The sequence below is a fragment of the Orcinus orca genome, chromosome 4 (assembly GCF_937001465.1).
Source record: "Orcinus orca chromosome 4, mOrcOrc1.1, whole genome shotgun sequence".
In the NCBI taxonomy this organism is placed as follows: domain Eukaryota; kingdom Metazoa; phylum Chordata; class Mammalia; order Artiodactyla; family Delphinidae; genus Orcinus; species Orcinus orca.
In genome coordinates this window covers 27178563-27194983 of record NC_064562.1, presented here as the reverse complement: position 1 = coordinate 27194983, position 16421 = coordinate 27178563, and the positions used below count along the sequence as shown (strand labels likewise).

The following is a 16421-nucleotide window of genomic DNA, read 5'->3' as shown; positions in this document are numbered from 1 at the left end:
CATTGAATCCGAGCCCTCGGCAGTGAAAGCGCAGAGTCCTCACCACTGGATCGCCAGGGAATTCCCCCAAAGTATCTTCCTCTCAATCAAAACTTTCTAACTCATCTGCCAACTTGAAATAAGGAAGAGTTTAATTTTTTTCCCTTAATTCTTTTTTGCGGTATGCGGGCCTCTCACTGTTGTGGCCTCTCCCGTTGCGGAGCACAGGCTCCAGTAAAATTGGAGGCTCACGGCCATGGCTCATGGCCCAGCCGCTCCGCGGCATGTGGGATCTTCCCGGACAGGGGCATGAACCCGTGTCCCCTACATCGGCAGGCGGACTCTCAACCACTGCGCCACCAGGGAAGCCTCCCTTAATTCTTTAATGTGTTAGAGATTGGGGGCTTCCTTAATCAAAATGGCAAAGTAAATTGTCTGGACAGGCCAGGGAAAGTGTCTCCTAGTTAAAATATCCTCATTCTGAGAATCTTTAGCGTGCCTGTCACAGTAACGGCCTCTTCTGAAAGATGACTTGCATAGGTCAGTGGGTTCGTGTGTGTATTGTGTGACATCACAGCCATGACCAAAGCTGATTGGACCAGAGATGGGTGTTGGTCGGCTATCTCATTGGCTAGGGGCCTATGAGAGAATCTAGCACAAGAGCTCTGCCATAAAAGGGCATTGGACGGGAGTTAAGGGTCCCACCAGGAACTCTTTTTGAGAGATTAAATGCAAAGCATTCAGAGAGAGTCAGCAGGCTGGAGAGGCCAAGAGACACATGCACAAAAAGAAGGCAGTAAGCAAAACTGGGTAGTAGTAGAAGATCTGAGTAAACAGAAATCTTGAGATAAATAGAGGAGATTAAAAACAGTTATTCAATTGTAGTAGTTACAGGAGCAGAAACAGAAGCCAAGACAAAATAGCAAATTAGTTCTAGGAAAGAAAATAAGTGGGGTGGAAGACCTGAATCATGAGTCGGGATAACTGTTAAGTCAGTAGACATATGATGAGAGCTTTCAGTGCATCTTAGATAGCAATAATGTTTTAGTTCTCTAGGGGCTTAGCTTTGGTTATTTTGACTTTTTCTGGTTTTTCTTACTTTCCTTATAATTATCAATAAACCTTGTTAACTGAGATACTTTCCGTATTCCTTGCATCCTATAAGATCCTAGCAATTCTCACTTTGTCAATCGTTCAGGGCAACCCAATCAAATGCAATAAATTTCAGAGAGCCCCAGATTGTACCTGTTGTAATAAACAGGTGCTACCATGTGTTCCAACCTGTCATTCCCTTTAAAGAAGATACTCCAATATGCCCTGGACTCTAAGACTTCTGGAAACTTCACTGAAGTGGTAGGTCTCCTCCTCTATTTTTATGGAGTATGTATTTTTCTTTAATATTTACTTATCTAGTTATTTGGTTGCTCCAGGTCTTGGTTGAGGCTCCTTAGTTGCAGCATGTGAACTCTTAGTTGCGGCATGCATGTAGGATCTAGTTCCCCGACAAGGGATTGAACCTGGACCCCCTGTGTTGGGAGCATGCAGTCTCAACCACTGTGCCACCAGGGAAGTCCCTGGAGTATGTATTTCTTTCCCTTTGGCCAATGTGTATCTTATTAAGGCATCTAGGTTACCTCTTAATTCCTCCTCTTCAACCTGTGCCAGCAAGATGTCATCCATCTAGTAGATCATGATGATATCCTATGGGATAATGGGATGGTCAAGGTACTGGTGTACTGTATTGTTTTGTAGACCCCGAAAACTGACATAACCCTGAGGCAAAACAGTAAAGATGTTCTACTATTCCTGACAGGTGAAGGCAAACTTGACTGTTTTCTCTGCTTAATGGCATAGAGCAGGAGTCAGCAAAGTAGAGTCTGAAGGTAAAATCCAGCTTGTCACCTTCTTTTATTTTATTAACAGACTTTATTTTTTAATTTTTTATTGAAGTATAGTTGATTTACAATGTTGTGTTAGTTTCTGTGGTCCAGCAAAGTGATTCAGTTATATAGATATAGATCTATTCCTCTTCAAATTATTTTCTGTTATAGTTTATTACAAGGAATTGACTATAGTTCCCTGTGCTATATAGTAGGTCTTTGTTGTTTATCTGTTTTATATACAGTAGTTTGTATCTGTTAATCCCAAACTCCTAATTTATCCCTCGCCCTCCTTTCCCCTTTGGTAACCATACATTTGTTTTCTACGTAACAGACTTTATTTTTTTAGAACAGTTTTAGATTTAGAGAAAAATTGAGCAGATAGTACAGAAAGCTCCCATATAATTCCTCATGGTTTCTCCTATTATTAACATCTTACATTAGTAGGGTACATTCTTCCCCATCAATGAACCAACATTGATACACTATTACTAAAGTTTGTAGTTTATTGACTGCCCTCTTTTTAACCTAATGTTCTTTTTTCTGTGCCAGGATCCAGTCCAGGATACCACATTACATGTAGTTGTCATATCTCCTTAGGCTGCTCATAGCTATGACAGTTTCTCAAACTTTCCCTGGTTTTGATGACCTTGACAGTTTTAAGAAGTAGTGGTCAGGAATACTGTAAAATGTCTCTCTTTTGGAATTTGATGATCTTCTCACGATGAGACTGGGGTGATGGATTTGGGAAAGAATATTACAGATGTAAAGGGCTCTTTTCATCACATCACATCAAGGGTACATATTATCACCCTGATTTATAACTGTCAATGTTGACCTCAGTCACCTATGAAGCCATATTTGTCAGGTTTCTCTACGCTAAAGTTACTCTCTTCCACCCTTCCATATGTACTCTTTGGAAAGAAATCACTGTGCACAGCCCACACTTAAAGAATTGGGACTTATGCTCCTCCTTCTTTAGGACCAAGTATCTACATAATTTATTTAGAATTCTCCTGCATGAGGTATTTGCCTCTTCTCTCTGTTTACTATTTATTCAGTCATTTATTTGTAACAATATGGGCTCATGGATATTTACCATATCCTTTGGGTTATAATCCAGTACTATAAATACTTTACTTTTTTGCTCAATTTGTTCCACTTTGGCCATTGGAAGCTCTTTCAGTTGGCGCTTTGACATACCTCCATCAATGTAATTTTTTTTAGCTCTTCCTTACTTTTTGGCTCATCTTATATATTTTTGACTCAGTCTTTTCAGACATTTTCCCAAGGAGCCCTAGTTCCTTTTATTGGAGAATGGTATCAGAAATCAAGATCTGGGCACAATAAGATATGCTTATTGCTACTGGGGCACTTATGGCTTAGTTTTGTAAATAAAATTTTGTTGGAACACAGTCATGCCCAATTGTTTATGTATGGTCTATGGATGTTTCCTTGCTGCAATGGCAGAGTTGAATAGTTGCAACAGAGAGCATATGATCTGCAAAGCCTATAATATATACTATCCGGAAAAAGTCTTCCAATCCCTGGGACAGAGAAAAAAGATAAACTAAGTAGTACCTGGACACATGGGTTCTAATAATTGCCTCCATTAAGGAGACTACATCTGGAGTTGAAGTTGTAGAGTCATCACCTAAGTGAGTTTACAATAATCCACTGTACTTTCTAAGATCCATGTTCTACTCCAGTCAAACCAGAAAGTTACATGGACAACTAAACCATTTTATGCTTCTAATATCTAATTTCATCATTAGTCAGCAATTCCCTCACAAATGTTAGGTTGATTTGATTAACTCTTTAGGTTGGACCGAGAGGAAACCCTGAAAAACCACCCCCCACCAAGATAAAGACAAAAATCTGTGGTTTAAATGTATGTTCTCCCCCTCCTTGACCTAGCACCCCAGAATCCGTTCCCCAATCATATTCCAAAAATATTTTTGATAATATAAAATAGGAAAAAAAATTATCCTCTTGTTCTAGAAAGACTTTTCCTTTGCTACTTGACTTTGTAATTGCTCCCCTTTCACTCCACAGGCATGCTGGCATTTTAATTATAGGTCTGTAGACAATGAAGGATGTTGAGAGTGTGGAAATAAACAATTGACATTTCCCTGTAGAGTAAATCCTCAGAAAGGTTATTACAGGGTTTTCAAAAAAGGCAAGAACAACCTCTTCAGAGAGTTGTGCTCATCCAGACACTGATGGAGACCTTTCTCCCTTTACCTTGTTAAAATTCAGTAGAATTTCCAACAGCTGATTTCCATAGCACCTCATGCACTGTTACCTATGGGTGTGTGTTCCTCGGTGACCTCCAGAGGCTCAGTGGCCTTCGGGGGATCAAAATAATAGTCTGAGGCCTCTGCATCCTCCCATATCTCCCCATTTCAATTCTCAGGATCCTATGTGTTGATGTTCAACTGGCAAGGCTGAGAATAAAACAGATCGAAGCTAACTTCAGATTTAGCCATTGCATTTGGTTTGTAGCTGTGTTGACCCCCTTGCAAGAGATTGTATTATCATAGTTATACATGATCCTGTTCTTTTCTGTGATTTGAGCTTAGAATTTAGTGATTTGTTTGTTATTTTCTTTATCTAAGCTACTCCTATCATTAGTAGTAACCACCCTGCCCCGCAGTCCTGTGTGCCTCTTCCCATCTGTACTATTCGATGACAGTGGCTATGTGGATCCCCGACACTTGGTTGTTTCATTGGTGCACGCTATAGGCTAACAAATTCTCATTCTTATATACTGTGGCTGGAATTTTAATGCCCTTAGTCCCAACTTTCCAGACAATTCATCCCAGAATTCTTTCCTCTTTCCTTTCCTGAGGTACTGGAATTACTCCTGGTTTCTGTCTCTAAACTAGTCCAGGTTATGAGAAAGAAACTGCTTGTTTTCATTAGGTAGGTTATACTAAACTCTAATAGACTTGGTGGCTTTCAAAAGAGACCTCAAAATACAATGGCTCAAACAATATAGGTTTATTTCTTTGTCCTGTAACAGTCCAGAAGAATACAAGCAATCTAAGGTAGGCAGATGGCTGAGCTCTGTGAAGTCACCCAGCGAACGTGGTTCCTTCTCTCCACCCGCCCTATCGTGTCCTCAAATGTTGCTCTTACTCACTGAATCAAAGGCAACTCCCCAGTACCACACACATTCAGCCCACAAGGAGAGGGAAAATGAGGAAGGGAAGTGCAAGCAAGTTCCTTTTGAAGAAGTCACGTGGAAGTTATACACATGACTACTGTTTACATTCCCCTGATGACAATTTAGTCACATGGCCATGCCTGGCCATAAGGTAAATTAGAAAGTTTAAGCTCTATCCCTGTGGCCATTTGCCCAGCTGAACTTTGGAAAGAGGTTCTGTTACTAAAAGAAAAGGGGGAAAATAAATATTGGGAAACAATAACCAAACACACTGACTCTGGTTGATTTAAGTAGAAAAGAAATTTATGAAAAGGTGAACAGAAACAGACTCACAGACTTAGAAAACAAACTTATGGTTACCAAAGGGTAAGGTGGGGGGAGGGATAAATTAGGAGTCTGGGATTAACAGATACACACTACTATATATAAAGTAGATAAACAACAAGGACCTATTGTATAGCACAGTGAACTCTATATTCTGTAATAACCTAAATGGGAAAAGAATATGAAAAAGGATAGATATATGTATATATATATATATAACTGAATCACTTTGCCGTACACGTGAAACTAACACAACATTGTAAATCAACTAGACTCCAATATAAAATAAAAACTTTTTAAATAAAATATTAATATTTTTTAAAAAGGTGATCAAGAAGCCCACAGAAACACAAGGAAGCTTTTAGAAGAAAGCTCAGAAAACAAGCAGAAGAGAGCTGAAGTATTTGGAACCAAAGAAAAACCCATGCCACAGGACTATAAGTAGAGGACACTGCTTCTGGTACCACTGAACACTGGACACCAGAGCTTGCACTCTTGCCACCAACACAGGAAACCAGATCGACTATGAGGGATCCATGGAGTGATGTTGCTTAGAACAGACCTTCAACAGAACTTACACAAGGGAGCAGCGCTGATTGTGAGCGTCCAGCTGCTGGCCCATGCTGGACCATGCTTCCCCCTGGGCTGCTCATACCCAGTGGGTGAGCCTCTCGGGGATACTAGTGCTGGCCCATTCCTGCCCAGTGCAGGACCCTCTAAGGGCATCTGTGGTCAGCTGAAAAATGGTCTCCGCCCAAATATCCACATCCTGATTCCCAGAACCTATGTTACTATGTTATGAAGTAACATTCCTATGTTACTTCATATGGCAAAAGAGATTTTTGAGGATGTGATCTTGAGATGGTGAGATTATCGTGGATTATCAGGACGGACCTGATGTCATCACAAGGGTTGTTATAAGAGAGAAGCAGGAGATCATAATGAGGAGGAGATGTGATGACAGAAGCAGAGATTGGAGTGATGCAGCCACAAGCCAAGGAATGTTGGCAGTCTCTAGACGCTGAAAGAGACAATGAACAACTTCTCTCGTGGAGTGCTCCGAAGGACCTAGCCCTATCAACACCTGGATAAGACGGTCAGACTCATTACAGGCTCACGACCTCCAGAACTGTTAGGTAATTAACTTGTGCTATTTTAAACAGCAACAGAAAACTAATGCAGAGTTTTTCCCTGGGGATCCACATTGGCCAAGCCAAGATGTTTGCAGAATTATGCTGCTGCCCGAGGCTCTTGCCACCAATCTTTTCTTCCCTTTCTCCTTTTGCAGTGGCCAGAGCTGCCTCTTAATCTAACAGCTCTCTCCACCAACTCCCACTCCCTCCCTCTTTATCCTCCAGAGCTGTTTTCCCTATTAAATCTCTTGAAATCTGCTTCTTAGAGAACCTGAATTAACAAATGGTACCAGCCCTCTCTCTCTCCTGCCCCAGGAAACTGGAGGTTCCAGCTGTCCTCCACCGCACCCACCCCACTCCCCAAAATAGATTCTTCACCACCCCTCTGCTTTGGCTCACGAGCCTCCAATTCAAGGTCCTGGGTCAGTGCCTGACTGGCCAAACCTAGGTCACATATGCCCAGTCCAGGGGTTGGGGGTTAGGAAAGCAAGCTCTGACCTGCTTGAGGGCTATGGGAGAGCTGGGCTCTACCTCTCATCAACACTCACGTGTGGGTGGGTGTGGGGAGTTCCATAAACATTAAAAGTGAGTCCATGGGGACTTCCCTGGTGGTGCAGTGGTTAAGAATCTGCCTGCCAATGCAGGGGACACGGGTTCGAGCCCTGGTCTGGGAAGATGCCACATGCCTCAGAGCAACTAAGCCCATGCACCACAACTATTGAGCCTGCGCTCTAGAGCATGTGAGCCACAACTACTGGAGTCCGCGCCTAGAGCCCGTGCTCCACAACAAGAGAAGCCACCGCAATGAGAAGCCCGGACACCGCAACGAAGAGTAGCCCCTGCTCATCACAACTAGAGAAAGCCTGTGTGCAGCAACAAAGACCCAATGCAGCCAAAAACAATTAATTAATTAATCAATCAATTAATTAATTTTAAAAAAAGTGCATCCACAAATCACATAGTGCCCCATATGGTAAATGACTATGACAATATTCCTCCTCAAATAATCTGAATCCATTCTGTGTGACCAAGAGATGTGCTGTCTTCTTTCCCAAGAATTTCTGAGGATTTGTGGGAGAAGCTCGGGATTTTTGCTTAGTTATCTCTACCAATCAACTCCTGTCATCTCCTGACCCCATCTCCCTGTGACTTGTCTGTCCTGTGTGGACACAGCTCCTCCCTTTTTTCCAACAACACAGCTGACACCAGCCATGGAGTGTGACAAAACTTTACTGAGAGTCCAGGACAACCTGAGGAGTCATACCACAGAAAAGGGAGGTGGAAAACTTGACACCATTGCTCCTTAAGCCCATTGGTCACAGCCTTGTCAAAGGAATTCCTTACAAGTAAACTCTGTTCTGAACCTCCTGCCTACCACTACAATGCTAAAGTCCACTTCTCCTCTCCAGGAGCCTCCTTCTTTATCTCCACTCCGCCTGACTCCACTCTCCCCTGAGGAAGCCATCAGATCTGTTAGAGAAAAAACCCTCTGGAGAACAGCTTAGCTTTTCTGTCTTAATCTGTCTCTTCCAAAATAGAAGCATGGCCCTATCTTTGTTTTACTAAAAAGCCTATTACAGTGTTTTCCTAATCAAAAGGATGGTCTCCCTGAAAATGAATTCTGTCTCTGCCACTAGAGTAATAGGTGTAAATTCTAGGTAGGTTTCAAAATAGCAGTGTCTCTAGAAAACAAACTTATGGTTATCAAAGGGGAGGGGTGGGGAGAGGGATAAATTAGGAGTTTGGAATTAGCAGATGCAAACTAGTAGATATAAAATAGATAAACAACAAGGTCCTACTGTATAGCACAGGGAACTATAGTCAATATCTTGTAATAAACTATAATGGAAAAGAATCTGAAGAATATATATATGTATAACTGAATCACTTTGCTGTACAACAGAGATTAACACAACATTGTAAATCAACTCTACTTCAGTAAAAAGAATAGCAGTGTCTCCAAACCTACCTTACACCATTCCACCCCGAAACATATACACATAAATACATACATAGGTAGGTAGATGATTGATTGATAATAGATAGATGTTAGATGGATACATAGAGAGAGAGAGAGAGAGATGATAGATAGAAAGATAATAGATAGCCTAGAAAAATGGTATAGATGATCTTAATTGCAAAGCAGAAATAGAGACCCAGACGGAGAGAACAAATGTATGGATACTAAGGGGGAAATGGCTGGGGTGGGAGGAATTGGGAGACTGGAATTGACGCATATACATTATTGATACTATATATAAAACAGCTGATGGGAACATGCTGTATAGCACAGGGAACTCTACCTAATGCACTGTGGTAACCTAAATGGGAGGGAAGTCCAAAAGGGAGGGGATATCTGTATGTGTACGGCTGATTCATTTTGTTGTACAGTGGAGGCTAACACAACATTGTAACACAGCCATACTCCAATAAAAATTAATTTAAAAGAAGAAAGATAATAGATAGATATAGACAAGTTGTGAGCATCATTTCCGGAGGACAACTGCCTATTTCCATATTGGCTTGCCACGGCTCCCTGGCATTCCCCCCCCACGCCCCATCCCACCCCACCTCCCAGTCTCTGCTCTAGGTCAGGTGGCCCACGATGCGGCAGGACTCCTTGTGGACGATCACCTTTCAGGGGTGCGGTGCTTGCTGGCTGCCCAGGCTGGCCTGCATCAGTCACAGGGTCATGGTGTGTTAGGAGCTCTCACACTGTTCCTCAGTGTGACCCTCCTCGGCTCCGGCCATCTCACCAGACAGCAGTAGTTGGGTGTTTAGCCATAGAAGGGATTGAGCTCCACTGAGATCCATGATAGGGAAAAAAATCACCAAGGGAACAATCAGGTAGCTTTTAGGGACAAAACACTCCAGGCTTTGAGGGTGAGGGTTGTGGAAGGGATAACTACACAAGAAGCCTCTGACTCTGTCTCCTCAATCTTCCCCCTTTCTTTAGAGTACTTTACATTCTGTCTCATCACCGCCAGGGCTTGTGGTCCCCATTTCCCCCTCCCATAGACACAGACACATCATCACCCAAAAAGGCAAGAAAGACTACGAGAAAATCTTCAGAGGTGAGTGCAGTTAAGGATCTGATCCTGGACAGGGCTGTTCTTTCTTTCACAAGCAAAACTAACTAAATAAGTAGAAACTTAAGTCCCTTTCCCTTTCTTCCTTGGCCCAGTGAAGACTGGAATCCTCAAATGGACTTCGGTAAAAACAAAAGAAAACAGTAAAAGATGCATTTTTTAAAAATCTCCAGAGGTCAAATTAATAATGTAGAGATTTATTTCTTGGAAGACCTTTTTTTTTTAATTTTTAAATTTAATTTAATTTATTTTTTTATACAGCAGGTCCTTATTAGTCATCAATTTTATACACATCAGTGTATACATGTCAATCCCAATTGCCCAATTCATCACACCACCACCACCACCACCCACTGCTTCCCCACTTGGTGTCCATACATTTGTTCTCTACATCTGTGTCTCAATTTCTGCTCTGCAAACCAGTTCGTCTGTACCATATTTCTAGGTTCCACATATATGCACTAAGATACAATATTTGTTTTTCTCTTTCTGACTTACTTCACTCTGTATGACAGTCTCTAGATCCATCCACGTCTCTAAAAATGACCCAATTTCGTTCCTTTTTATGACTGAGTAATATTCCACTGTATATATGGACCACATCTTCTTTATCCATTTGTCTGTTGATGGACATAGGTTGCTTCCATGACCTGGCTATTGTAAATAGTGCTGCAATGAACATTGGGCTGCATGTGTCTTTTTGAATTATGGTTTTCTCTGGGTATATGACCAGTAGTGGGATTGCTGGATCATATGGTAATTCAGATTTTATTTTTTAAGAAACCTCCGTACTGCTCTCCATAGTGGCTGTATCAATTTATGTTCCCACCAACAGTGCAAGAGGGTTCCCTTTTCTCCACACCCTCTCCAGCATTAGTTGTTTGTAGATTTTCTGATGATGCCCATTCTAACTGGTGTGAGGTGATACCTCATTATAGGTTTGATTTGCATTTCTCTAATAATTAGTGATGTTGAGCAGCTTTTCATGTGCTTATTGGCCATCTGTATGTCCTCTTTGGAGAAACGTCTATTTAGGTCTTCGGCCCATTTTTGGATTGGGTTGTTTGTTTTTTTAATATTGAGCTGCATGAGTTGTTTATATATTTTGGAGATTAATCCTTTGTCAGTTGCTTCATTTGCAAATATTTTCTCCCATTCTGAGGGTGGTCTTTTTGTCTTGTTTATGGTTTCCTTTGCTGTGCAAAGGCTTTTAAGATTCATTAGGTCCCATTTGTTTATTTTTGTTTTTATTTCCATTACTCTAGGAGGTGGATCAGAAAAGATCTTGCTGTGATTTATGTCAAAGAGTGTTCTTCCTGTGTTTTCCTCTAAGAGTTTTATAGTGTCCAGACTTACATTTATGTCTCTAATCCATTTTGAGTTTATTTTTGTGTGTTAGGGAGTGTTCTAATGTCATTCTTTTACATGTAGCTGTCCAGTTTTCCCAGCACCACTTATTGAAGAGACTGTCTTTTCTCCATTGCATATCCTTGCCTCCTTTGTCATAGATTAGTTGACCATAGGTATGTGGGTTTATCTCTGGGCTTTCTATCTTGTTCCATTGATCTATATTTCTGTTTTTGTGTCAGTACCATATTGTCTTGATTACTGTAGCTTTGTACTATAGTCTGAAGTCAGGGAGTCTGATTGCTCTAGCTCCACTTTTTCCCTCAAGACTGCTTTGGCTATTCGGGGTCTTTTCTGTCTCCATACAAGTTTTAATATTTTTTATTCTAGCTCTGTAAAAAATACCATTGGTAATTTGATAGGGATTGCATTGAACCTGCAGATTGCTTTGGGTAGTATAGTCATTTTCACAATCTTGATTCTTCCAATCCAAGAACATGGTATATCTCTCCATCTATTAGTATCATCTTTAATTTCTTTCATCAGTGTCTTATAGTTTTCTGCATACAGGTCTTTTGTCTCCCTAAGTAGGTTTATTCCTAGGTATTTTATTCTTTTTGTTGCAATGGTAAATGGGAGTCTTTCCTTAATTTCTCTTTCAGATTTTTCATCATTAGTGCATAGGAATGCAAGAGATTTCTGTGCATTAATTTTGTATCCTGCAACTTTACCAAATTCATTGATTAGCTCTAGTAGTTTTCTGGTAGCATCCTTAGGATTATCTATGTAGTATGATGATATCTGCAAACAGTGACAGTTTTATTTCTTCTTTTCTAATTTGTATTCCTTTTATTTCTTTTTCTTCTCTGATTGCCATGGCTAGGACTTCCAAAACTATGTTGAATAATAGTGATGAGAGTGGACATCCTTGTCTTGTTCCTGATCTTAGAGGAAATGTTTTCAGGTTTTCCCCATTGAGAATGATGTTTGCCATGGGTTTGTTGTATATGGCCTTTATTATTTTGAGGTAGGTTCCCTCTATGCCCAATTTCTGGAGAGTTGTTAGCATAAATGGGTGTTGAATTTTGTCAAAAGCTTTTTCTGCATCTATTGAGATGATCATATGGTTTTTCTTCAATTTGTTAATATGGTTTATCACGTTGATTGATTTACATATATTGAAGAATCCTTGCATCCCTGGGATAAATCCCACTTGACCATGGTGTATGATCCTTTTAATGTGTTGTTGGATTCTGTTTGCTTGTATTTTGTTGAGGATTTTTGCTTCTATATTCATCAGTGATATTGGTTTGTAATATTCTTTTTTTTTTTGTAGTATCTTTGTCTGGTTTTGGTGTCAGGGTGATGGGAGCCTCATTGAATGAGTTTGGATGTGTTCCTTCCTGTGCAATTTTTGGGAAGAGTTTGAGAAGGATGGGTGTTAGCTCTTCCCTAAATTTTTGATAGAAATCCCCTGTGAAGCCATCTGGTCCTGGACTTTTATTTATTGGAAGATTTTTAATCAAAGTTTCAATTTCAGTACTTGTGACCTGTCTGTTCAGATTTTCTATTTCTTCCTGGTTCCATCTTGGAAGCTTATACCTTTCTAAGAATTTGTCCATTTCTTCCAGGTTGTCCATTTTATTGGCATAGAGCTGCTTGTAGTAGTCTCTTAGTATTTCTGCAGTGTCTGTTGTAACTTCTCCTTTTTCATTTCTAATTTTATTGATTTGAGTCCTCCCCCTCTTTTTCTTGATGAGTCTGGCTAATGGTTTATCAATTTTGTTTATCTTCTCAAAGAACCAGCTTTTAGTTTTATTGATCCTTGCTATTGTTTTCTTTGTTTCTATTTCATTTATTTTTGCTCTGATCTTTATGGCTTCATTCCTTCTGCTAACTTTGGGTTTTGTTTGTTCTTCTTTATCTAGTTCCTTTAGGTCTAAGGTTAGACTGTTTATTTGAGATTTTTCTTGTTTCTTGAGGTAGGCTTTTATAGCTATAAACTTCTCTCTTAGAACTGCTTTTGCTGCACCCCATAGGTTTTGGATTGTGGTGTTTTCATTGTCATTTGTCTCTAGGTATTTTTTGATTTCTTCTTTGATTTCTTCAGTGATCTCTTGGTTACTTAGTAACATATTGTTTAGTCTCCATGCGTTTGTGTTTTTTACATTTTTTTCCCTGTAATTCATTTCTAATCTCATAGCGTGTGGTCAGAAAAGTTGCTTGATATGATTTCAATTTTCTTAAATTTACTGTGGCTTGATTTTTGACCCAAGATGTGATCTATCCTGGAGAATGTTTATGCGCACTTGAGAAGAAAGTGTAATCTTCTGTTTCTGGATGGAATGTCCTATAAATATCAATTAAATCTATCCGGTCTATTGTGTCATTTATTTATTTTCATTTTGGATGATCTCTCCATTGGTGTAAGTGAAGTGTTAAAGTCTCCCACTATTATTGTGTTACTGTTGATTTCCTCTTTTAGAGGAAACTGTTAGCAGTTGCCTTATGTATAGAGGTGCTCCTATGTTGGGTGCATATATATTTATAATTGTGATATCTTTTTCATGGATTGATCTCTTGATCATTCTTTGTCTCTTATAACATTCTTTATTTTAAAGTCTATTTTACCTGATATGAGTATTGCTACTCCAGCTTTATTTTGATTTCCATTTGCATGGAATATCTTTTGCCATCCCCTCACTTTCAGTCTGTATGTGTCCCTAGGTTTGAAGTGGGTCTCTTGTAGACAGCATATAGATGGTCTTGTTTTTGTATCCATTCAACAAGCCTGTGTCTTTTGGTTGGAGCATTTAATCCATTCACATTTAAGGTAATTATTGATAGGTATGTTCCTATGACCATTTTCTTAATTGTTCTGGGTTTGTTTTTATAGGTCCTTTTCTTCTCCTGTGTTTCCCACTTAGAGAATTTCCTTTAGCATTTGTCTAAGAGCTGGCTCGGTGGTGCTGAATTCTCTTAGCTTTAGCTTTTGCTTGTCTGTAAAGCTTTTGATTTCTCCATTACATCTGAATGAGATCCTTTCTGGGTAGAGTAATCTTGGTTGTAGTTTCTTCCCTTTCATCACTTTAAGTATATCATGCCACTCCCTTCTGGCTTGTAGAGTTTCTGCTGAGAAATCAGCTGTTAACCTTATGGGAGTTCCCTTGTATATTATTTGTCATTTTTCCCTTACTGCTTTCAATAATTTTTCTTTGTCTTTAATTTTTGCCAGTTTGATTACTATGTGTCTTGGCGTGTTTCTCCTTGGGTTTATCCTGTATGGGACTCTCTGTGCTTCCTGGCCTTGGGTGGCTATTTCCTTTCCCATGTTAGGTAAGTTTTCAACTATAATCTCTTCAAATGTTTTCTCAGGTCCTTTCTCTGTCTCTTCTCCCTCTGGAACCCCTATAATGTGAATGTTGCTGCGTTTAATGTTGTCCCAGAGCTCTCTTAGGCTGTCTTCATTTCTTTTAATCCTTTTTTCTTTATTCTGTTCTGCAGCAGTGAATTCCACCATTCTGTCTTCCAGGTCACTTTTCTGTTCTTCTGCCTCAGTTATTCTGCTACTGATTCCTTCTAGTGTAGTTTTCATTTCAGTTATTGTATTGTTCATCTCTGTTTGTTGGTTCTTTAATTCTTCTAGGTCTTTGTTAAACATTTCTTGCATCTTCTCGATCTTTGCCTCCATCCTTTTTCCAAGGTCCTGGATCATCTTCACTATCATTATTCTGAATTCTTTTTCTGGAAGGTTTCCTATGTCCACTTCATTTAGTTGTTTTTCTGGGGTTTTATCTTGTTCCTTCATCTGGTACATAGCCCTCTGCCTTTTCATCTTGTCTATCTTTCTGTGAATGTGGTTTTTGTTCCACAGGCTGCAGGATTGTAGTTCTTCTTGCTTCTGCTCTATAATGTAGAGATTTTTGATATTTAAATTCTGGGAATAAGTTGGCTGACTCGGGGTAGGATTTTTTTCCTTCCAGTTCTGCTTTTTTGTTTTTATTTTTGTTTCTATGTTTGCCTGTGGAATTAGAATTTCTCTTCATTCCATCCTGCTTAATTCCACCACTAGACCACCACCAATACAAAAATGTTGCCCTTTAATGACAATAGCTGTCACTTATTGATCATCTACCACATCCAAGCCCTTTATATAAGAATGCTGTAATGTAGCTAATGAACATAATAACATAGAAATAATATGATAGATGTCTTTGGGGAACATTTCCTACACTCCAGACTTCATTCTCATTTAATCCTCACAACCATCCTAAGAGGCAGGTATTATCACCATTTTAGAGATAAGAAAAGTGAAGTAAATACCATTAATTTTACTTAGCAGATGAGTAGTGAGGTTTAGAGAGAGATCACACGGTTATTAAGTAGCAGAGACAGGATTTTAACCAAGGTCTCTGATTTTTTAAAATCTATCTTAAAAAAAAAAAAAAAAAAAGCATTCCACTCCACCTAAGAAGAAAATATACCTCCTCAGAACCAGAGAACTCCTTCTCATTTCAGAGAGGCTGCATCTGTATTTGGGGTCATCTGCAAAGCAGAGATCTAACAGCCTCATCCAGGATGAAGTTCTTAACTCCACTCACCTCCTGAAGAACTCCAATTAGCATTTCCTCTCCCATTCTGGGTGGACCTTTCTCTTCTCTTCCCTGAGAAACTTCCTGACTTGCCAGGACAGTTCACAATATTATTACAACATTGTGGCAGCAGCATCACAGAAGCAGAAGGAAGAAGAATGGCCTTCCATAGTCTCCTGGTGACGTTGAGGCTCCTTGACCACACATGTCACCTCCCTTCCCCAATCACAGAGCAATAGGTGTCCTAGCCCCATGATGAAGAGAGCAGCTCTGCTGGCAGACAGATCGGCCTGTTGGTGGCTTCCCATGAAGGAGCAATCTGACCTTTGTTAAGTCACCAATTTTGCCTTCTTCATTTGTAAATGAGAACAGAACCTTCTCCTAAGTTGCCTCGTGCATTAGAAAAAAACTGATTTTTTCTGGGCCCCTGTTTGGCTTCATCTCTATGTTAAGGTGAAATTACAGATGGTGCTAATGAAACAGATCAATATTTTTGCATATAACTTTTGTGGATGGTTTAACCATCATATTTGCTGAGAAGGTGGATCATGGGATTATTCTAGGTTTTTAGTTTGGGCTGGAACTTTGTAGTACAACGGGAGGGTAATAGACAAGGTAAGATGCCAAAATCCTTTCCCCTGCCCTCCATAGGTATATCATTAGATGGACTGTTACTCCGGCCAGCTTTTCTCCATCCAGGCTCTGAACTAGTGGTTCAGGCAAAATTGACACATGGGCCTTAACACTGAGCTTATTATTCTACTTTTGGCTTGTCTTGACATTATTCCTAGCCTAAATTCAACAAATCATCACTTCCTCTTTTATCATATTTTAGTACGAGTAATTTAATGTCACCGATACTCAGAATAAGCCTGCACACACCGCTTGCGTCAGGCACAGGGATTGGG

At 40.0% G+C, this 16421-nt stretch overlaps 1 long non-coding RNA gene across 1 annotated transcript; it reads left to right on the top strand.

Moving 5' to 3' along the window:
- The first annotated feature begins 706 nt into the window (after positions 1-706).
- On the top strand, positions 707-5968 carry LOC125964181 (uncharacterized). Its single transcript, XR_007476847.1, has 3 exons — positions 707-775; positions 1793-1862; positions 5679-5968. It is a non-coding gene; the product is annotated as an uncharacterized LOC125964181 (long non-coding RNA).
- The last annotated feature ends 10453 nt before the right edge of the window (positions 5969-16421 follow it).